The sequence below is a fragment of the Amblyomma maculatum genome, chromosome 10 (assembly GCF_055883805.1).
Source record: "Amblyomma maculatum isolate TAMU_Amacu chromosome 10, ASM5588380v1, whole genome shotgun sequence".
Taxonomy (NCBI): Eukaryota; Metazoa; Arthropoda; class Arachnida; order Ixodida; family Ixodidae; genus Amblyomma; species Amblyomma maculatum.
In genome coordinates this window covers 141,532,933-141,556,697 of record NC_139353.1, presented here as the reverse complement: position 1 = coordinate 141,556,697, position 23,765 = coordinate 141,532,933, and the positions used below count along the sequence as shown (strand labels likewise).

At 49.2% G+C, this 23,765-nt stretch overlaps 2 pseudogenes; both read right to left on the bottom strand.

Moving 5' to 3' along the window:
* Positions 1-1,337: 1,337 nt before the first annotated feature.
* On the bottom strand, positions 1,338-2,175 carry LOC146177587 (uncharacterized; annotated as a pseudogene).
* A 3,199-nt stretch (positions 2,176-5,374) lies between these two features.
* Positions 5,375-7,150, bottom strand: LOC146177586 (uncharacterized; annotated as a pseudogene).
* Between the last annotated feature and the right edge of the window lie 16,615 nt (positions 7,151-23,765).

The window sequence follows — 23,765 nt, the reverse complement described above, 5'->3', positions numbered from 1 at the left end:
TACTCAACCACGGAAAAGAAATGTCTCGCGGTAGTTTGGGCGATAACTAAGTTTCAACCCTTTATTTACGGCCGCCCTTTTAGGGCTGTGGGCGACCACTATTCGTTATGCTGGTTAGCCAACCTCAAAGACCCCTCTGGAAGGCTTGCAAGGTACAGACTCCGTCTCCAAGAAGACGGCATTAAGGTTGTATACAAGTGCGGCTGTAAGCACAACGACCCTTGTCGCGTGCACCAGTTGATGCTGCCCCTCCTGACAGCGAAGACGACTTCTCGGTTCTCGCTGTAGTCACTACTACCGACATTGCCCAGCGTCAATGGGCTGACCTCAGTTTACGCCCGCTTATTGAGCATCTCGAAGGACTTCATGTAGCTGTCCCACGTGCTTTCGAACAGGGTTTATACTCCTACAGCATCGCAATCGCCTCCTGTATAAGAGAAATTTTCAGCCCAACAAGCAAACCGTTCTTCTCATTGTGCCGTCCGACCTCCGGCCAGAAATCTTGCACACATGCCATGATGAGCCTTCGGCTGTTCATTTAGGAGGCACGCTTTCGATAAAAGTACTATAAAGCCTAAGTTCCTGCCTTCAGTCCAGCACTACGTGAGAACATGCCGAGATCTCCAGCGGCGAACGACACCTCTGCTGAAGCCTGCAGGGCTCCTTCAGACGATACCTCTGCCAACAACACCTTTCAAGCAAGTGGGCGTGGATTTTCTGGGCCCTTTCCCAACGTCCGCATCAGGGCACCAATGCATAGTAGCGGCGATGGAATACTTAACGCGATATGCCGAGCCACAGGCACTTTCCCGTGCAACTGGTGCTAAAGTAGCCCAGTTTTCTCTCAAGACCATCGTACTGCGCCACGGTGCCCCATCAAGTATTATTACTGACCGTGGATCAGCCTTTACGGCCGATATAATGCCGGCTCTCTTCAGTCTTACCCGCCCAAGTCATCGTAGGACTACTGCTTACCATTCGCAAACAAACAAAGTGACCTGTCGCGTTTGGTTCCTTGCCGGACGCCGGGCGAGGCTGGGCAGCGGGAAGGAAGGAACTGAAACTGGCCCCGATCCTGACACGACAACAGCAACCCTTTATTTCATGCAAACAGCATGTTTATATAGCAAGCACTCATGTTACCAGCGACGTCACGGACAGACAATGTTTCAGGCATCCGATTACGCAGACACATGACACGCGGCCCAGGCGCTATCAGCACATCTCCCCTTTTCCCTGAAAAGATACACTGGCATTTGCAACAAACTTAGAACTGCCGCCAACAAAGGATGAACACATTTTAATGGATGAAACCAATGCTCAAAACAAAATAGCCGTCAGTTACTGAACCCATATCGGTCTGGCGGTCGGACATGACGGCCAAATCGTGTTCTATATCCAGGAGGGCTAGTTTGTGGCAAGGGGGTATTAGATAGATCGGCAGGTTCCTTCGGTTTAGATGAATTAGTTTCCTGTTCCATTTCAACCCGACTATCATATGCCTGCGGAAGCTCATAGCTACCACCTCCTTCCTCGCAGTCATTCGGCTGGGAAACAAAGCGAACCAGGAATTTCCTGTTTCTTTCTAGAACTACACCCGTAGAAGTTCTAAACTACATAACTACATACGAGCTCGGACGTTGTGCAGGACATAAGACTCGCGCTTTCACTTTGCAGTCTGTCACCCATACTTCCGCTCCTGGTTTGAGGACTGGCAGCGGAAGAGCCCTATGACGACTATTGAAGTACCTACGCTGCCACTGTCGGATGGTTACATCGCGATCTCTGAACTTTTTCAGGCTCACCTTCTGGGGCAGAAGGCTCTTGGGAGGAACAGGGACTGTTGTGCGCAGCCGCCCGCCCATCAGAAGCTCTGCAGACCTTTTTCCCAGTGGCCCTGGGGTGTCCCTGTACGCTAGCAGCGAAAGATAGGGGTCCTTAGATTTTTAATCAGCCGTTTAATTGTTTTGACCATCCTTTCTACTTCCCTATTTACCTGACGGTATCTGGGGCTCGTCGTCACAGTGCGGAAGCCATAGTCGCGAGCAAACGACTGAAATTCCTGAGATACAAATTGAGTTCCATTATCCGAGATGACAACCTCTGGTATGCCATGTCTTGCAAAGAAACTTTTGAGGTGCATAATGACAGTGACACTTTCTGTCGAAGATAGCAAGGCTACCCCTGCGTATCTAGAAAAATAATCTACTACCACCAAATACCATTTTCCCTCAATATGGCAGAGATCAGCACCTAGCTTTTGCCAAGGACGCTGTGGAGTCGTTGTCGTATTCATTCGTTCCGACTTTTGTTGCCTGTTTTCCGCGCACACTGGGCAATCAGTCATCAAAGCTCTCAGCTGTCAACTCAACCCAGGCCACCATACGGACTCGTTGGCTCGAGCTCTGCATTCCTTGGTAACTCTCGTGCAAGCGCGTCAAGACCTCTGCGCGTAATTTTTGTGGAATCACCAGCCGCACACCTTTGAGTAGCAAGCCTTCAGCGACTGTCAGCTTTGCTCTTTCCTGCCAGTATGGATGCAAGACCATCGACAGCGATGAGAACTTGGGTCAGCCTTCCAGGCTGAATTTTACGAGAGCTTGACAGACTTCATCGACTGCTTGTTCATCTTTGACTCGTTCAAAAAGGCTAGCCTCGACGGCATTTGTCACACAGCCCGAAACGAATTTGGCGACTTCGCCAATACTCAGAGCATGAGCATCAATTTGGTTTTCCTGAATTGGGGCTCTAGACAATACATCTGCAGTAACAAGGCTCTTACCCGGGATATCATCATCATCATCAGCAGCAGCAGCATCAGCCTGATTATACCCACAGCAGGGCGAAGGCCTCTCCCATATTTCTCCACTTAACCCGGTTCTGTGCTAGCTGCATCCACTTGACCCCTGCGAACTTCTTAATCTCATCCGCCCACCTAACTTTCTGCCGCCCCCTGCTACGCTTTCCTTCCCTTGGAATCCAGTTTGTTACCCTCAGCGACCATCGGTTATCCTTTCTTCGCACTACATGTCCTGCCCATGTTCATTTCTTCTTCTTAATTTCTACTAGAATATCTCTACTAGAATGTCGGTAACTTGAGTTATTTCTCTGACCCACTCTGCACGCTTTCTATCTCTTAATGTTACCCCTACTATTTTTCGTTCCATAGCCCTCTGGGTTGTCCTCAAATAAGTAGAACTCTCTTTGTTAGCCTCCACGTTTCAGCCCCATAGGTGAGTACAGGCAAGATGCAACTGTTGTATACTTTCCTCTTGAGCGATACCGGTAAGCTGCTAGTCATAATCTGCGAGTGCTTGCCAAATTCGCTCCATCCCAATCGTATTCTTCTTGTTATTTCCTTTTCGTGGTCCGGATCGGCGGTTACTACCTGTCCTAAGTAGACATATTCGCCTACTACTTCCAGTATTTCGCTACCTAATGTAAACTGCTGTTCCTTCCCGAGGCTGTTGAACATTACCTTAGTCTTCTGCATATTGATTTCAAGCCTACCTTTCTACTTTTCCTGTATAGGTCATCAATCATTATTTGCAGTTCATCCCCCGAGTTGCTTAGCAAGGCAATGTCATCAGCAAATCGCAGATTACTGAGGTATTCTCCATCTACCCTTATCCCTAACTGCTCCCATTTCAAGTCTCTGAATACTTCCTCTACACAAGCTGTGAATAGTACTGGGGAGATTGTGTCTTCTTGCCTAACACCTTTCTTTATGGGAATTTTGTTACTTTCTCTATGCAGAATCCGGGACATGCACAACCGTAAAGCTGAACCGCATATGTCTGATGCGAAAGCGCTGAATATGGGGAGACAAAACATGTAAATGTGATTTTCCCAACAACGTTACAAGTGGTTTGTGGTCGGTTTAAAGCAACATTTCAAGACCTTTGATGTACCCTTCGAATCGTTCTGCCGCCAAAGTCATTGCCAACGCTTCCTTCTCAATCTGAGTGTATCTGGTTTCGGCAGGCGTCAACGAGCGTGACGCAAATGCAACAGCTCTTTTTTCATTGTTTGGTTGAACTTGTTTCAATACGGCCCCCAAACCGAATGATTACGCGTCAGCAGAAAGAATCGTAGGGTACTTTATATCATAGTTAGCCATGACGCGCTTCGAAGAGATAACGTCTTAGACGTACGACAGCGCTTGCTCTTGGGCTGGTCCCCACGTCCATTCGGAACCCTTCAAAAGGAAGTGATGTAATGGCGCCGTTTTCGAAGCCAAATCTGGTATGAATCTTGCCAGATGATGACCCATACCGAGCAGTCGTCGAACATCAGACACGTTAGCTGCCGTCGCCAGTACTTTGATAGCACGAACTTTTTCAGGATCCGGCTTGATGCCATCTTTACTAAGCACACAGCCAAGACATTTTATCTCAGTTACCCCGAAGGAACACTTTTCTTTGTTTAGCGTAACACCGGCACTGGCGAGACGATCTAAAGTTAGACGCTGGCGCTCGTCATGTTGAGCCTTGTAGTTGCCAAAAATGAGCACATCATCCATCAGGTTTATCACGCCTGGGATTCCTTCAAGTATCTGTGACATTTTCTTCTGAAAGATCTCGGGTGCCGACGTTATTCCAAACGGCAGTCTTTGAAAACAGTATCGTCCAACTGGCATTATGAACGTAGTTAGCAACTGGCTTTCGGGCGACAACTTAATCTGAAAGAAGCCAGAGTTGGCGCCCAACTTCGAAAACACAGAGGCACCACCTAAAAGACAGAGGCTATCATCCACAGTCGGCATGACAAAGCGTTCGCGAAGTACACTTTTGTTTAATTTTGTCAAGTCAATGCAAATACGAACCGCTCCAGATGGTTTGAGTGCTGGCACAATTCCTGCACACCATTCTATTGGTCCTACTACTTTGCGGATCACGCCATCTCGCACCATACGCTCGAGCTCTTGCTTAACTCGGTCACGCAAGGGTAAAGCTATGCGACGCGCAACATGAATTGCAAAAGATGTCGAGTTCGGCTTTAGTCTAATTTTGTATTCTCCTTTTATCGCTCCTAGAACACTGAAAAGCTGCGGGTAGGAAGCTTCGACGGCTGCTGCGCTACTGACCGAGTCCGCAAATTTAATAACTTCCAGAGCCTCAAGCGCTGGGAGACCCAAAAGTACGGAGCGTAATGGTGAAACCACGTACACGATTTACTGCATAGTGTTTTGTTTCCACTGAATAGTGACATGAAACTTTTCCAAAACATTCAGTGGCTCATTCGACGGGCCTGTTAAGATAAGGTCGCACTTTTCTTGCCTGGTAGGTAAACCGAGAAACGTTAAGGGCACAACAGGAACTTCGGCACCGGAATCAACTTTAGCGAACACCGGAGTGTCGTTAACGACGACCTGTACATACCGAGAATTAGAGTACTCCCCGTTCACCGCGCCAATGAAGTATGCCCCCTTGTCCATATGGAGAGAAGAAAGTTGCACCTTCTTTTCTTCTTTATTCTTTATTGAATGATTACCCCGCTTAGCCCGAGGGCGCTACAGCAGGGCTTTACAGAGTGAAAAAAAACACCATTAAGGAAGCACACTTGACGACTTCAAAGTCGATTCCATTCACTGATGGATCGAACAAAAAAGGAACTGGCATACATGTTAGTTCTGGCACTGTATTCCAAAATTTTTAAACAACGATCTGTGCGAGCAGAAACATAATGTGGCCTATGTAAGTATATTTCCTTTCGAATTCCTGTTTTGTTGTAAATTTGGTACAACAGTTTAAGTCGTAATTTCCTTCTGCGAGAGGAGAGGGTTTCCCGTCCTAATTCATTTTTCATAACGGTGCAGCTATCAGTTCTCGAGTACCGACACAGGACAAACCTTGCTGCTCTATTTTGGATGTTTTCAATTTTATTGCTCAGTGTTATTTACCAAGGGTCCCACATGGCACAAGCGTATTCGAGCAGTAGTCGAACGTACGTTAAGTAGGCTATTGATTTCAAAAAAGGCGGCACGTGCTTCAGATTTCGCAGTATCAAGTTTAAGGTCCTGGCGGCTTTTGCAACTACGGTATCCACATGTGTATTCCATCACGTGCAGCCTTTTTTCGACATACAGCAGCGAAGTGTCCGAAACAAGCACATTAGTTGCATTTGGCTGCTTTTGCCGGGCACGACGCTCTGGGGTGCGTTTCTTGAGCGCAGTTGGGGCATGACTCAGGAGTGCCTGGTCGGTAGGACTGGACTCTGGGTCGTGTACCTTGTATTCCAGATGAACAGTTATTTGACGAGCTGTCCTAGTGATGTCCTGAGGAATACTTTCTGGGCTGCCCTTGCTTGCTGACCGCGTCAAGATTGCCGGTCGCCGTTACCACGGGTTCGTCGCCGGTTTCTCGCAGTTGCAGCTGCTGTCGTTGGACGGTCTCTCTTAAACGCGCTTTTGCCAAAGCGCTGACAAGAGTCAAATTCGCATCCATTTGGAGCGACTCAGAGAGCTTAGCATCCCTGAGGCCCACCACGAACCTGTCGCGAAACATGCGTTCTTTTTCCTTGTAGTCGCACCGGTCCGTCATCGTGTTCAACGCGGTAACGAATTGGCCGACTGACTCTCCAGGTTCTTGAGTGCAACGGTGAAAGCACGCGTTCTCATAAACAAGGTTCCTTGCGGCGACGAAGTGCTCGTCGAACTTCTTTTTGACGACTTCGTATTGCTTCTGTTCTTCTTCGGGAAATGAAAAAGTAGAGAAGATTTCTCTTGCTTGCCGGCCCATCGTACAAAGTAGAGTCCGGACCTGCGCTTCTTCATTCCGCTCATTTAGTCCCGAGGCGAAGCCGTAGTCATCAAAGAGTTGGATCCAAGAACGTCATTCGGACGTCCGGTCGAAGTCAAACATTGGCGAAGCTGGAACCACGAACATGCCGTGGGAGGGCTTGACTGCGTTGTCCTCTTGATATGGCGCCCACTGACGAAGTTAAGGCAACGCCCTTCAAAAGCCAGAGGACCCCACTTCTGACACCATGTCGCGTTTGGTCCCTTGCCGGACGCCGAGCGCGGCCGTGTAGCGTTTGGTTCCTTGCCGGACGCCGAGCGCGGCCGTGTAGCATTCGGTCCCTTGCCGGACGCCGAGCGCGGCGGGGCAGCGGGCAGGAAGGAACTGAGACTGGCCCCGATCCCGGCACGATAACAACAGCCCTTTATTTCACGCAAACAGCATCTTTATATAGCAAGCACTCATGTCACCAGTGACGTCACGGACAATGTGTCAGGCATCCGATAACGCAGACACATGACGCGCGGCACAGGCGCTATCAGTATATGACCAAAACGCTTTAATAGAACACACTTGCAGACATGATTTCCATGTACGTCGACGTTGAACCTCGCACGTGCGATGAAGTCCTTCCATATGCAATTTCTGCATACAATACGGCTGAACAGGATACGAAGCGTCTTGCGCCATTGCAGCTAGTCTACGGTCATCCCGTCACCACAATGTTGGATACTATGCTACCCATAAGTCACGGCGACGATGCCACCAACGTCTATGCGGACGTCGACATATTTCTGCCGCGGGCAGAAGAAGCGCGCCAGCTCGCAGGGTGCCGTATTCAACATCGACTACACCGCTATCCCAGTCGGTACAACTTCCGACACCGAGACGTTCACTACCAGCCTAGCTAGCGATCTTGTATAGGTGTGGACACCTGTGCACCGTCGATGCCTCTCCAAGAAACTACTTCGCGGTTACTTTGGGCCATACGAGGTCATTTGACGTCTTAGTAACGTGACATACGATGTTGTCCCTCGGGGTCAACGACCCTCAATACGGCGGCGCTCAAATGCTTAAACTGTTCATGTAGTGCGGATGAAACCGTAATATGAGAGGCAGCGACGTTTTGCGCATGTGCAGCTTTGGGTTCCCTGCTTCTCCTGCGTGCATATAGCTTGATGACACTCCCAACGTCGAGTCGCCGCTTTCGAAGAGGGTGTAATGCCGCGTGCTTCTCGGACCCGAGAAAGAAGACGAAACTGTGTACAGAGCGTGGAACGGATCCGTTCAGTGTTCTCTGCCTTGTACTCTTACAATATATTTCTAGTACAGTGGACTCTTTTCTGTGTATCATAAACCTAACCTTTGAGCCTAACCCAAACCCCACCCGGGAGGATTGAGAGGCAACCCTACTTGCGTGCTCCGACCTGAAAGCCCTAAAGGCGTTGGTCAAACGAGCAATGGCGGCAGCGGACACCACTGGAGTCCCGTGCTAGGGACTCCACCTAGTGTTTTTGAGGGGAAGGGCACTAAGCCTGACCCTAGAGCGACCTCCATGTAACTATTTTTAATGAAGGTTGTCACCACCACCACCACGTTTCTTCGAAAGTGGATCTTCTATGTGTCCTTAACCAACAATCGTAACACTCTGGAGCCACATTTCCTGTACCCGCCACTCAGCAGGCGAGAAAACTTGCTTTAAGATGCTAGATATGCCTAACTCGATTAACAATTAATACCCGCAATATGTATGGCCATTGTCTTTTATCATCCCTGTTCTGTAATCAGATGCGTGAATTTCATTTCTTTCTTAATTTTTGAGCCCCGCCGGGGTGCTGCAGTGGTAAGACGCCCGACTACTCGCCAGAGTTCATGATTAAACTGCGCGAAAAAACACGAACAGAGACAGAAAACACGTACACTCATAGAGAGCAGAACTTCCAACTTTTATTCGAAAAACGCTTCGAGCATGCCTTTTATACGCTCAAAAAAACCCCATATGACACAGCCTGGATCAAAAGCAGATAATTAGTGACAGATACGTGTGCATGATGAGCGGAACCGCCCCCCACCAGAATGAACGAGCAGTCACTACTCTTTGACAGTGCACATTCAAAGTTGGGCAAAACCGCGATTATTCACCTAGCCTCCGTTCGGCCCTAGAAAAGTCATGTGAGCACAGAATGGTTTGACATCTTAGCCCTCAGATTCAGAAGATGTATGCCACTGGGTATCCGCCGCAGCCGATAGCCTGTGTTTGTGAAAGTCTGCTGCAGAGGATCAACAATTTGAACCGCCAAATGAACGAAGACTGAAAACCAGTGTGTGTTATGCCTTACCTGCACCGAGTGTTTCACAATTTAAAGAGAGCCGCAGGAAGATACGGCGTCCGACTCGTATTTGCGGCGCCGTGTAAGCTCGCTAAACTGTGTGCAATCATGAGCCGGGATGATAGGCAGCAAAGATGCACCTCAAATCACAGCCTTGAGTACACTGAATGTGTCAGAGAAGTTATTTATCAGGTGCCATTATCCTGTGGCAAGATGTACATCGGTCAAACCCTGTGATGTTTCAATGATGAGGGCGGTGGTGGTGGTGAACTCTTTATTGCCCCAAAAAACAGATGACCAGTTAAAGGACCGGTTGCGCTGGCTTAGAGGAGTTCGGCGGGGATCTCTTGGGATGCCGCGGCCTCCACCACGCATTGGATAAGCCAGCGTTGGTCTGCTGGCTCGGAAGTACGCAGGATAGACTCCCACGTCTCTGGGGTGTTTGAGTTGTCTGTGTTGAGCAGGTGCAGGTCTACGCCATGTGTATGAGAGTGGCCGGAATTGAGCAGGGTTTACACATGGGGGCAATATGTTCCGGAAAAATCCGGCTGTATAAGATGGGGTACGGGAAGCTGCCAGTTTGTAGTCTGCGCCATTGGACGGCCTCGCGTCTTGTTAGATCGCGGTGTGCGGAAGGATATGTGCATCTTTGGAGTCGGTAGTGCTGGAGTATGTCCGTGTTAGCGCGTGAGATCTTGGTGTCAGCGGAAGCAGGGTGGCTGATCATACTCTCGGCTCGGCAGCTGAGATCACGAGCGAGAGTGTGCGCCTGGGCGCTTCCGCTGAACGACTCATGGGCTGGAGCCCAAAGAAGTAAGCAAAATGTGAAAGATGGTGCTGTACAACGTAGAATGTGTAACGCCTGGCAAGAGATACGGCCAGCATCGTAGTTGCGAATAGCCTGTTGAGAATCACTGATGACGACTCTGACATTAGGGTCAGCTAGCGCTAGCGCAATGACAACCTTCTCAGCTGCGGTGACTGCTTCTGCATTGCGGATGCTGCAGGCTGTGTACCAGCTGCGATGAAGGGCGAGAGCTACCGCCACCATCGCTGGCCTCGATGGATGGTAAGAGGCGTCCGAATACGTGACGTCCGGACATCCGCTGAATCGTTTCTCAAATTGACAAGCCTGGTCGATCCGTCTCTCGGCGTGGTGTTCCGGGGGCATCCGTTTGGGAATGGGAGGAATGCGGAGATTTAGGCGATATTCCGGTGTGAGTTCAGCGTAACTTGGGGTCGATCTCGGCGAGATCTCAACTTGCTGCAGTACGGCTCGGCCAGCATGTGTGAGTGAGAGCCGCTCATACTGGGCGGTAAGGGTTGATTCGATCAGTTCGCTCACGGTATTGGAGATTCCGAGAGCCATATGAGCTTATGGATAGCTGTAGACATGAGAAGACCTAGGGCCGTCTTGTATGCTTCTCGAAGTGACGCCTCTAGCCGCTCGCTTTCGGCACGTGTGAGACGTGAGTAAGGTCCAGAGTAGGTGATGCGGGAGCAGATGAAGGCTTGAACGAGGCGCAGGAGGTTGGACTCTCGCATGCCATGATGATTGTTGGAGATTCGCTTAATGAGGCGTCCGATCTGTACCACCGACTGGTCGGTGCGTTGGAGCGTGATGTTGCTGCTGTTAGCTTGCAGGTGTAAGCCCAAGATCCTGATGTTATCTGTTCGAGGAATCGGTTTTTCTTGCACCCGGAGGTTGCTGTGAGGAAGTACCTTTGGAGAGCGTCGTCTCGGAGAAGGAATGATGATATACTCGGACTTTGTCGCCAAGCGGGTGAGGCCAACTGTACTTAGATAATCTCCAATCCGTTCGATGGCGGTCTGTGAAGTCTCTTAAATCTGGCTGTCACTGCCGCGCGTGATCGAATGAGTGAGGTAGAAGCATAAATGCTGTGATGCAGGTGAGGGATATCGGCCAGTAGCTTCGGCAGGCCTATCAGTCTGCACCGATCCGAACAAAAGCGCAAAGCAACGTCCGACCCCGGCACACCCGCGGAGGATTGGCAGGTGCGTTTTGCCAAAGTTTAGGAAAGCTGCAATCTCAGTCAAATTCGCATCAAGGCTTCAGAAGCACACATCGAACGCTCACTCCACACAATCGGCTCACAGGTCACGCAACAATTTGAGATGCTGAGCAAAGCTATAGACACACAAGGCAAACGGCTCGCTGACGTGGTACCCGCGGCCCCTGCGTTGACACACGTTCACACCCCACAACTCTCCCAGCCTAATCATGGCGAGCAGCTCGGGTAACACCACCATCTAGCAGTGGAGCTGTCGTGGGTTCGCGCGTAAGCGTCTGGTCCTCCAGCAGTTCCTCGCCGCGAGTAATCGCCCCGAACTAATAGCTCTCCAGGAATGCGACAAGGACACGAAACTTGCCGGTTACAGTGCATACCTATCGGAACGAGTAAATCCTCGAATATCTACTCTCGTCAAACGTAATCTCACTGTCTTCGAACAGAATTGAGATCCAACTTTCCCCGAATGCGTCTTCTTAGAAACATTACCTCGACCCGCGCGTAAACGTTGAGCTAGTCTGTTCATAATTAATGTCTACAGCCCTCCCCTAGCCCGTAAGGACATCTACGGTCCCCTTTTCAATAAAGCCTAGCAGCCGGCGCAGGGGCAACGCCTCCTCATTCTAGGTGACTTTTACGCGCATCACCGCGCTTGGGGCTACCACTATGACTATGCCAAGGATCGACGCCTTGGAATGACTGGCATACGCACCAGCTGATCATTATCACGGACCTGTTCTACCCCACTAGATACTGTACGGGCCTACGCCGTGATGCAACGCCGGATCTTGCCTTTACAACCTCCGGAGTTAAAGCGACTTGGTGTAATACTCACGAAAACTTTAGGAGTGATCACTTCGTAGTCGAAATTGTGATACGCGAGCCCACCAGACAATGTACGCGGCCGGCTCATGTGATTGACCGGAACTCCTTCCGGACGCACAGGAAACAGCAGGACAAACCTCAAGGCGTGGACACCCTAAATTGTCAAACAAGTGGCCGACGCCACAAAAACCGTCGAGTTAGAGGACAGTGTCCCACACTGCGACCGCTTCTACGCCCATCTGTGGAAGCGCAATAAGTACCTCGAAGCTCTATCTGCCACTCGGAAATGGGACCGCGATATCCGACGCAGACTGGCGTGCGCACATAGGAATATCAAAAACTATGCGATAGAACTCACTCGACAGAGCTGGCACAGCATCTGTGACTAGATGAACAAGACTCCAAACGCTCGTAGCACGTGGAACCTCCTTCGACATTTACTCGACCCAGATTGAGGCTAACTCCAAACAAGCCAACAGCTCGAGCGAATCTTCCACTAGTATCCTGGCACGTCTGACGTCTGAGAGCTTGTAAATACTTACATCCGCCCCGAACCAGCAACCAACCTCTCCTTCTATCAGGGCGCGGACAATCTCTGTCTAGACGCTCCAATCACTTTTCTGGAGGCCCAAGCAGAACTCAATCGCCTCAAGACGACTTCGGCGGCCGGCCTTGACAGCATTTAAAATAAAATGCTTAGAAATCTAGACGACGCATCCATTCATGCTCTTACCAACTATTTCCAAGAATGTTGGGCCAGCGTACCATCCCCCAGGAGTGGAAATGCGCCAATCTAGTCCTCATTCCTAGGCCGGGCAAATCACCAACCTTAGCCAACCTCCGTCCCATCTTTCTCACGTCCTGCGTTGGGACGCTGATGGAACACGTTATCCAGACCAGACCCTCATGATACCTTGAAGACAACCTTCTTCTACCAGACACAATGTTCGACTTGCACCCTCATTTAGCAGCCCAGGACATTATGCTTCTTCTCCATCATCAGGTAGTCATGAGACGTACACTAGATACGAAAGTCATCGTCAGCCTCGATGTTGCCAAGGCATTCGACAACGCCCTTCACGAAGCGATCCTTCAACAACTTCAGGCTCTCGATGTTGGACAGCGCACGTATGCGTACATCCGAAACTTCCTCACCAACCGCGCAGTGCAACTGAAAGCCGGCACGGGAGATTCTTCCATCATCTCTCCGGGAAATCGTGGCATGGCGCAAGGCGCAGTACTTTCGCCGATGTTTTTTAATAAGAGGGCGGCTGAACATGTTCGGTACCTGTCTACCAACTCAGGAGGAAATTTAGCTTTACATTGTAAGAAGTGCGAAAAACCTGATTGCCACCCGTTTCTTCGCCCCTCCGGGGTGGTGCAGTGGTAGACGCCCGACTACTGTGCCGGAGTTCCCGGGATCGAATCCCGGCCTCGGCGGCTGCGTTTCGATGGAGGCGAAACGAAGTGGCGTCCGTGTGCTGTGCGATGTCAGCGCACGTTAAAGATCCCCAGGTGGTCGAAATTACTCCGTAGCCCTCCACTACGGCCCCCCTTTCTCTCTATCCACTTTCACTCCCACCTTCATCCCTTCCCTTACGGCGCGGTTCAGGTGTCCACAGAGCAAGTGTGACAGATACTGCGCCTTTCCCTTCCTATGAACCAACCAACCAACCAACCACCCGTTTATTAAAAGCACAGAGTTCTTAGCGACGGCTATAACTAAAACGGAAAGGGAGATAATTGAGGTGTTCCTAATCGCAAAGAATTCGAAGAAATGCGTAAGCACACCGTCCATTATGCTTTCTGATAAAGAAATCTCGTATTTAGAAAGGAACACTTTAAACAGTTCTTTTTAAACCCGCACCTGTACTCTTGTTAATTGTTTTTTTTTTCATCCTTAATAGATTTTAGCCCGGTCTTTTGCCTTTTCATTACTCGCGTCGTCTCTACCTTTGTTTTCTGTTGTCTCCATTTTTCACTCTGTTTCACAGTTTTAGCCTCGGCGGTGTTCTTAGTTCTTAGTTTTTTCAGCCTACGTCTTTTAGTGGCTATGCATCTTCATCGTATTCTGCTATTACTGGCGGTTCCGAGTCTCATCCCATTTGGTTGAATTAGTTTCGCTAGTAATACAGCGTTTTGCTGATGCGCTCATTCGTAGTATTGGTTGTATCTTCACTATCAGGATTTTTATTTTTCTGGTTGCTTGTTATCCTTTTATCAAGGTTCAATTGTGCGCAAGCTTGCATACACTGATGTAGTTTAGATTGGCGCCCTGGCGGGTCCGAGCATCATGTACACGTATATGTCAATAATTATCTGTTTTTGATCCCGGCTTTGTCATGCGGTCGTTGTTTTGAGCGTATAAAAGGAATGCTCGAAGCGTTTTTCGAATAAAAGTTGGAAGTTCTGCGCTCTGTGTGTGCGCGTGTTTTCTATCTCTGTCGGTGTTTTTTCGCGCAGTTTAATCATGAACGATAAGCACCAACTACCACGCCAGAAAACCCTTCTTACGGAGCACCTGGGTTCGATCCCGACCTCGGCGGCTGCGTTTTCATGGCGGCGAAACGAAGAGGTATCCGTGTGCTGTACGATTTCAGCACACGTTAAAGGTCCCCAGGTGGTCGAAATTACTCCGTTGCCCTATACTACGGCTTCTTTTTCTCTCTTTGCACTTTCACATCCACCTTCCTCCCTTCCCTTACTTCGCGGTGCAGATGTCCACAGCAACAAGTTTGACAGATACTGCGCCTTTCCCTTTTCTCTAAACCAATTGTTACATTATTATTTCTTAATTTATATTTCTGATTTTGCCGCAGTTTCGACGAAATGGGACGCTTTGACACTGCAGCATCTGTCGATCTCATCTGCAACATTAGCGGCTCTCCCAAGATTACGATTTTGGGGTTTTCGCAAGGAGTGATGGTATCTCTTGTCCTGCTTTCAAGAAGGCCAGAGTACAATGAGAAGGTGAGAGTTTTTACTTCTTTGATGAGGTTTTCAACAAACACATTTACGTAATGAATTTCTAAAATTCTCCATCTGCTCTACCTCTCCCTATTTTCGCAACAGTACTGATTAGTTCGGTAGGTAAAACAGTTCTCAAATATTTACTAATATGTGCCTCACAAGCTAACATTCAGTGTCACACACATTGTTCTGAGAGTTTATTAAATAAACAAGGTTTTTTTTGCCTAAAACTGCTTTTTTTCCTAAAACTGCCTAACAAGACCCAACGCTGTTATCTTCAAATGGCAATTTGTAGTTTCTATGAATTTTTGGGCACGCCTGAGCGTCTTGAAGTTTTAGTCGAGTGAAACATTCCCCATGTTCCGAGAACAAAAGTAAGCTTTACGATTTGATCGTCGTATGAAAGCAGCCAGCTTTAATCCATTTGCGACAGGTATTTAATCTTCTAATGCTTGTTGCATATTACTAATGTTATATGGCATATCTATTTGCATAAAGTAAAGAGGGGCTATTTTCTGAATAAGCAGAAGCACGCAACTGAGGAAACTTTTGGAAGAATCATTTTGCCGCCAAACCTTCAAAACTGTATTTGTTTTTTTTTTTTAACAGCCATGCTTGTGATCCTAACGTGCGTAACAATTCTGTATCCCGTGTTTTTTCATACTGGTCGTCGCGATACGACGCATTATCATGTTCGTTGTCGCGAACGGTGCGCCGAGATCTGTCTCGAAGAATCCGATCACTTGCGTATGTTTCTACATTGTTCCAGGTTGTTCTAGTAGCAGTCTGCGACGTTATCTAGATTGTTCTGAGCAGCCTTTGAATTGAGCGTTAACGAGTGTGACCGGCATTCTTTGTTCGACGGTCGACGAGTACGTTTGTTGCTATCGCCGCCGCTGAGTTGCTAAGTTCTTTTGCAGACGCAAGTCAGCCAAATAAAGAGTTTCATCCGTGCAATCAGCGACTCTTCATTTGTGTCATCGACCCTGGTCACCACCTCGTGACATCTGGTGGATGTGCTGCCTTGATCCTTCAAGCGAAGACCTCAGCCTTGTTCTTGTTCCTGTCGCCCTGGAAGACCAGCCTACAGGTCACCGAGCCAGCCACCGACTACAAGGCCTACAACCCGAACACAGCCTCCTGCCTGACCCCGTTCGACTCCGGAAGGCATCAACTTTGGAAATGGCCCAGTCAACAGCACTAGTCGTCTTCATGCAACCAAAGGAGCCCCCCATCTTGCAAGCATTGCCAGTGAAGATGCGGAAGACTGGATGGACATTTTCGACCGTGTGGTAGATCAACGGCTGGAACGACGGCGCGAAACTCAGGCAAGTCTACTTTGTTCTTCAAGGACATGCCCGAGTTTGGTCCGAAAATCATGAGGCAGCTAGGAAGGATTGGGAGATATTCAAAGAAGCGTTTTTTGCAGCCTTTAGAAGCGTCGTGTGAAAAGAAACAGCGCAGGCCCTCCTTCCGGCAAGAAGGCCAACTCCCTTTCGAGCCTGTCCTGGCGTACGTTGCGGAGATGAAGCGCCTCTTTCGCCGCGCCGACCCTACATGACCGACGGTGAGAAAGTCAAATTTTTAATGTGAGGCGTAACGAATCGCTTTTTGCAGGTCTTGTCCTAAATACGCCAAAAACCGTGGCGGAAATTGAAACGGAAGCGTCTACCATCGAGAAGGCGTTGGACACCTGGATGCGCCACTATGAGCGACCACTTCAACCGGACTACTCAAGCCTAGTGACTACCTCAGCGCATCTGCAAGCGGAGAGAATCTTCGGGACCTCATCCGGGATATCGTGCGAGAGGAGCTCCGCCGATTGCTGCCATCATCACAACAACCCCAGGTGGCGACGCTCGCGGACGCCGTACGTCAAGAAGTCCAGCAGGCACTGGGCGTTCCTAAAGCGATGACTCCAACGGCTCCAATGCATGAATCAGTAGCGATGAACTATGCTGCTGCCTTATGTCATTCTGCACCCCGACGCGACCTTCCAAGCCCTCGTCGCTACCATCCTGCCCTCGAACGCCGCCCCTTGGCCCCCGCCCGTCAAGTCTACCAACGGTCTCCAAGCCCCAGGAAATGCGACGCCTGGAGGACATCTAACAACCAATCGCTCTGCTTCCATAATGGTGAGGCAGAACACATCCTCCGTCACTGCCGGTACAGGCGGATCGGCCTCCGTGGTTTCGCTGTCGACGCCCCACGAACCCGTCCTGGTGAACGACCAAAGGAAATCAATGACTTCCTGCGCAGCAGAGAGCACTCGTCACCAAGGCGTCTGTCACACTCCCCATCGCCGTAAAATCTCCGATTTGCGTCGCCGAGCCGTGGTTACTTGCAAGGACGGTCTCCTAGCCCCCATAGGGGAAACTAAAGGCAGCAATCTTTGAAGGTGAAGTTGCTCAACGGTGAAAAGGCGAAGATCCTCCGCCGCCGACGACCACTGACGACGACGCAGCCATTTCATTGGCGCTCCACACGACGACATCGATGACAACACGACCATAGTGCAAGCGGACACCGCCGCCCAGCGAAATAACGGTATGCCCCGGCCATGACCTCAAGAAATGACGAAGCCGAGATCGGACACCAAGGCGCACGTGAAATGCGAGGACGCGAATAAGCGACCTTGAAGTTGATGTCGACGGTCGCAGAGTCACTGCCTTAGTAGACACCGGAGCCGACTATTCAGTCATCAGTGGACCGTTAGCCTCTCAGCTCCGGAAAGTTACCGCCGCTAGGGATGGCCCGCTGATTCGCACCGCAAGTGGCAACCTGATTACTCCATCGGGACGATGCACTGCAAGAATAACCGTACATGGACGTACTTACACAACCAGCTTTGTGGTCTTGCAGCAGTGCTCCCGAGACGTCATTTTAGACATGGACTTCCTAAATGAACATAGGGCTATCATCGGCCTCCAAGCCAAGCTCATAAAGCTCTCTGCAGACAAAGCCATACCTGCTACGACGACTTCGACGCAACACGTCGCTCTAAACGTCCTCGCCGGAGAATTGACCTTGTCGCCCCGATCAAGCGTCGCAGTCAGCGAGGGTAGCGCAGACATCGAAACCACTGAAGGCATCGTCGAAGAAAATATCGATTTGCTCTTGGAACGAGGTGTTGGCATCGCAAAAGGCATCGCGAAATTCGGGAGAGGACACGCTCAGCCGCTGGTAAAAAACTTCACCGAAGAATACCGGCATCCTCAACAAGGGCACGACGTTCGCTTTTCTCAACGAATTAGCGAACCTCTAAAGCGTATTCTCCTTCCACGATCAACTACTGGAAGACGCACCGGACCAATTCCGTCAGCCCGCATTTGACATCAGCCCGCATTGACCCACATCAGGAAAGACCAGATTCGCAGTCTTCTTCGAAGCTACAGGGAGTGCTTCTCGTCATCTTCGAAGGTACCACAAACAGCACTGGCCAAGCACCATATTATAACGGACTAACACGCCCGACCTGTGCGCCAAAGCCCCTATCGTGTATCACCGCGAGAACGCCAGGCCATACGCGATCAAGTTGAGGAAATCCTGCGTGATGACACAATTCAGCCTTCGAACAGCTCCTGGGAGGCACCAGTAATTTTGGTGAAGAAGAAAGACTGCACACTTCGCTTCTGCGTTGATTACCGCCGCTTGAATAGCATAATTAAGAAGGATGTCTACCCGCTTCTCCGCATCGACGGCACTCTCGACCGGCTCTGCAATGCAATGTACTTCTCATCGATGGACCTGAAGAGCGGATATTGGCAAATTGAGGTCGACGAAAGAGATCGCGAGAAGTCCGCATTCATAACACCAGATGGCCTTTTTGAGTTCAAAGTCGTGCCATTTGGCCTCTGCTCCGCACCAACCACGTTTCAACGCGCAATGGACACAGTCCTGGCAGGCTTGAAGTGGCAAATTTGTTTGGTATATTTGGACGACGTTGTTTTCTTCTCGTCAAACTTTGAAGACCACCTAAAACGACTGCAGACATGCAGTGCCGGAAACCATCAAGTCATCGGGACTAAAACTAAAAGCAGAGAAGTGCCACTTCGCCTACGAAGAACTACGGTTCCTAGGCCACATCGTTAATAAGGAAGGTGTTAGCCCAGACCCGGAGAAAACAGCTGCAATCACGCAATTCCCACCGCCTGTCGACAGGAAAACATTGCGCCGATTTCTTGGGGTATATGCTTATTATCGACGATTTGTCAGAAACTTTTTGCACATCGCCGAACCGTTGACGCAGCTTACAAAGGCTGACGTACTTTTTAAATGGGAAGCGCCGCAAGGGGAAGCCTTTGATGAACTCAAGCGCCGCCTGCAGTGCCCTCCTGTACTTCGCCACTTTGATGAAAGCGCCGAGACCAAATTCACACCGACGCGAGCAGTGTGGACCTAGCAGCCGTTCTTGTCGAGAAGGTGCCAGACAGGAGAAAGTAAGTGCGTACGCTAGCACGTCCCGCACAAAAGCCGAGGTCAATTACTTGAAGACCGAGAAGGAGTGCCTCGCGATCATCTTGTCACTTCTAAGTTTCGTCCATACCTATACGGCCGACCTTTCAGGGTGGTAAGCCATCATCACGCGCTCTGATGGCTGGCTAATTTGAAAGATCCTCCGGCCGCCTTGCCAGATGGAGCCTACGAAATCAAGAATTTGACTTGACTGTAGTGTATATGTCGGGCCGAAAGCATTCCGACGCAGACTGCTTATCATGCGCTCCCGTCGACCTTCCCAGAAGGGCGATGACGACGACACCTTTTTGGGACCGGTAAGCGCCACCAGTTTCGAACAACAGCGATCAGACCCTGAGCTGAAAGCGTTAGCCGATTACTTAGACGGAAACACCGCTTCCCCTCCTGGTGTGTTCAGGGAACATTTAGCATCGTTCGCGTTAAGCAATGGCCTCCTCATGAAGAACTTCGCACCCAACTGGACCGCGCAACTTCTTGAAGTGCCTAAAAATCCCCGGCAGGAAATTCTGCAGGCGTTGCATGATGAGCCCATAGCAGGCCATCTCAGGTTTGCACGCACGTTGCGTTGAATCCAGGAGAAGTACGACTTGCCGCGACTGCCTGCCGAAGTTGCCCACTACGTGAAGAAATGTCGTGAGGGCCAACGACACAACACGTCGCCTATCAGACCAGCAGGACTACTAAACCCGATTCCGACCCAACACCTGCCCTTACAACAAATTGGGATGGATCTCCTTGGCCCCATTCCAGCTTTGTCTATGGGTAACAAATATATCAATGTGGCCACTGACTACCTTACCCGTTACGCCGAAGCAAAAGCACTACCCTATGGTACCGCGGCAGAAGTTGTCAAATTTTTTGTCGAACAAATTCTCTTGCGACACGGCGCCCAAGATGGGCTCATAACGGACAGGGGAACGGCGTTTATGGCAGAATTGACGCAAGCCATCCTAGAATACATTCATAAAAGCCATCGACGAACAACTGCGTACCATTCCCAGACCAATCTCCTTACGGAGCGCCTGAACAAAACGATTGCGGACATGAACGCTATGTATACGTCGACGCTGAACACAAGACGAGACGCCATCTCGCCGTAAGTGATCTTCGCGTATAACACAGCAATCCAGGAGACGACCGGAGCGACCCCGTTCAAGCCCGTGTACGGCACGGAGCCCACAACGACGCTGGACGCAATGATGCCGAACGTAACCAACGAGGCCAACCTTGACATCACCGACTACCTGCAGCGTGCAGAGGAAGCCCGACGACACGCACGGCTGCGTATTAAAGACCAACAGCGCACCGACAGCCGACGATATAACTTACGACGACGCCACGCAGAGTACAATTGAGGGGATCAAATGTGGGTTTGGACACAAATTCGCCGTCACGGACTAAGTGAAAAGCTGTTGCGTCGATACTTTGGGCCGTACGAAATAATTCGCCGCGTCGGACCACTGGACTATGAAGTCATTCCCGACGGAACGTCAGCATCACAACGGCGACGCGCACACCCAGAAATTGTACATGTTGTTCGTCTGAAGCCTTATTACCCGCGTTAATGAATCCGTGGTGTTTAAACTTTGTAATGTTTCTGTTTAAATGCTTTGTTTGTTTTGGAACATCGAGGCGATGTTTTCTTTAAGGAGGGAGTAATGGCACGAAACCATCAAGACTGTATTTGTTGTTTTTTAACAGCCGCGGGCATGCGGCCTTATCACTCTGATTCTGGATCGCATATCAGTTCTGTATACCGTGTTTGTTCATACTCGTTGTCGCGATACGACGCGTTATAATTTTCTTTGTCGCGAACGATGCGCCGAGGTCTGTCTCGGAGATCCCGATCACTTGCGTATGTTTCTACAATGTTCCAGGTTGTACTAGTAGCAGTTGGCGACGTTATCCATATTTTTCTGAGGAGCCTTTGAATTCAGCGTTGACGAGTGTGACCGGCATTCTTTGTTCGACGACCGAATATAGCCAGTTTGTTGCTATCGCCGCCGCTGAGTTGATTAGTTCTTTTGCGGGTGCAAGTCAGCCCAATAAACAATTTCTTCAGTACAATCACCGACTCTTCATTTGTGTCATTGACCCTGGTAACCACCACTTGACAATATAAAGGGTGTCCTAGCTAACCTTAGCTATGGGTTAAAATTAAATCATTTCGAATAGACAGAAATACTAAATCTATACAAATGTGAGCTATCTGGCGCATCACAGGTATTTTTATATTTTGCAATTATAAATACTCAGAAATTAATATATTTTTTTATCTTACTAACTACTGTCTTTACATAATAAATTTGATTTTCAAAGTTGGAGAGCACCTTTGTGATGCCTCCATACGATTTATTTCTCATCAGAAAACTCTCACGTGTATGAAGCTCTAAAGAAAGCCCTCAAAGTGCTGAAAAATATCGTGTGACTGGGGCATTCGGGAGCCTCGAATGTGCTGCGCTGAAGAATGGTTTGATTGAACGTTCAAACCAGCTGCGGCCGTAGCTTCATGGCCTGCAGCGGCATGCTGATAAGTCTGATAAGTCGGCGCACATGACGGTGCAAGCTGCAGCGAGCTCACCGCGTTCGCTACAACCGTCGCCAACGTTGCCTACCGCTGTCAACGGGCTGTCGAGTCACAGTCGCAGCTGATATTGTTCTCTTAAACCACGATTGAGAGCACCAAAAACTGGCGCGCGAATGCGTTGGTCACGTGATTTTTTTTTTGTATTTCGCAGGCCTTATTTAGAGCTTGGAAAAAAGATGCACGTGATGCCTTCTTTATCGCGAATAAATCAAATGGGAGCTTACGAACGTGCTCTCAAACTTTGGAAATCAGATTTATTTTCTAAAGACACTAATGTATAAATAGATGCGTCTCTAAATAATTAGTTAATGAGAAAAAAAAACATTGCCTGTGGTGCGCCAGATGGCTGTTAACTATACAGTTTATTTTTCTGGTCTACCTGAAATGTTTGATTTTTTAACACTGGATAGTGTTAGCTTAGGCACCCTGTATAAATGGCAGAAAGAAGAAATATAAAGGGCATGTTCTGTTCGCTACTGTCCCAGAAACAAGTATTAAACGTTAAAGAGCTCCTCCTTGCTGGGTGGTTATGGCGGTCGACTAGTAAACCTGACGACGCGCATCGAATTCTGTCCGCGGCGGCATCTTCTTGATACAAGCAAAAACGAGGCCCCCATGTACAGTGCAGTAACAGCGCACATTAAAAAACTGCAGGAAGTCGACACTACTGAAGCTTTCCACTTACGTGTCCCTCATAGCCAAAGCGCTTAGGGAAATCAAACCCTAAAAAACGACCAAACCACTCTTATGCTAAACTTCGGTATCATTAAAAAATTAAAAAAAAAAACAGATTCCCGCGCTAACGAGTGGTGCTATTCTGCTCTGCAGTGGTGACATTCGAGAGCAATTTATAAAAAGCTTCGTCTCCTGTACTGCTTGATAGTGCGCTCATAACTTTCTTTCTCCTTTCGGAGAGGCTCTAAATGCTGGAAATTTCCTCAGCAACGGTGAAAAGAAAAGTTCGATACGGGCGCACGTCGTAGTTACTGGCGAGCTGAGAAATCGTCTTTTTATGAAGCAAAACTAAAATAATGGTTGTCACCTTTATACAAAACGTTTTCCCCTGCGTTTGAGCAGTGAACCTACGCTGTTGTGTGTGTGTGTGTGTGTGTGTGTGTGTGTGTGTGTGTGTGTGTGTGTGTGTGTGTGTGTGTGTGTGTGTGTGCGTGTGTGTGCGTGTGTGTGTGTGTGTGTGTGTGTGTGTGTGTGTGTGTGTGTGTGTGTGTGTGTGTGTGTGTGTGTGTGTGTGTGTGTGTGTGTGTGTGTGTGTGTGTGTGTGTGTGTGTGTGTGTGTGTGTGTGTGTGTGTGTGTGTGTGTGTGTGTGTGTGTGTGTGTGTGTGTGTGTGTGTGTGTGTGTGTGTGTGTGTGTGTGTGTGTGTGTGTGTGTGTGTGTGTGTGTGTGCGCGTGTGTGTGTGTGTGCAGGAAACGTATTTGCTTGAGAGCAGTAAACTGAAATGAAACCACATTCGCAGAATGCAGTGCAAAACAAGGATGCCACCTTAGCATCTATAGCAAGTATTTTCCCCCCATCTTGAGAACTGAACTATACTGTTTTACATAGGTGGCGAAAACGCAGAATACGAAACAGAAAAGCATTGTTTTAAATGTTGCAGGTGGTGGTAGATATAATACAGGAGCGGTTACGATTTTGCCTATTGTGTCAATAATTTTGAACACTTGCTTGCTTTGAATGAATCCTATTGGCTTGTTGAAGGGTAGGTGTAGACAAGCTATTATTATTCTTGTCTCTGTCTTATTCGTGTATAGCCTTCTACATTGCATTCTTGGCGCTTGCCACTACTCCC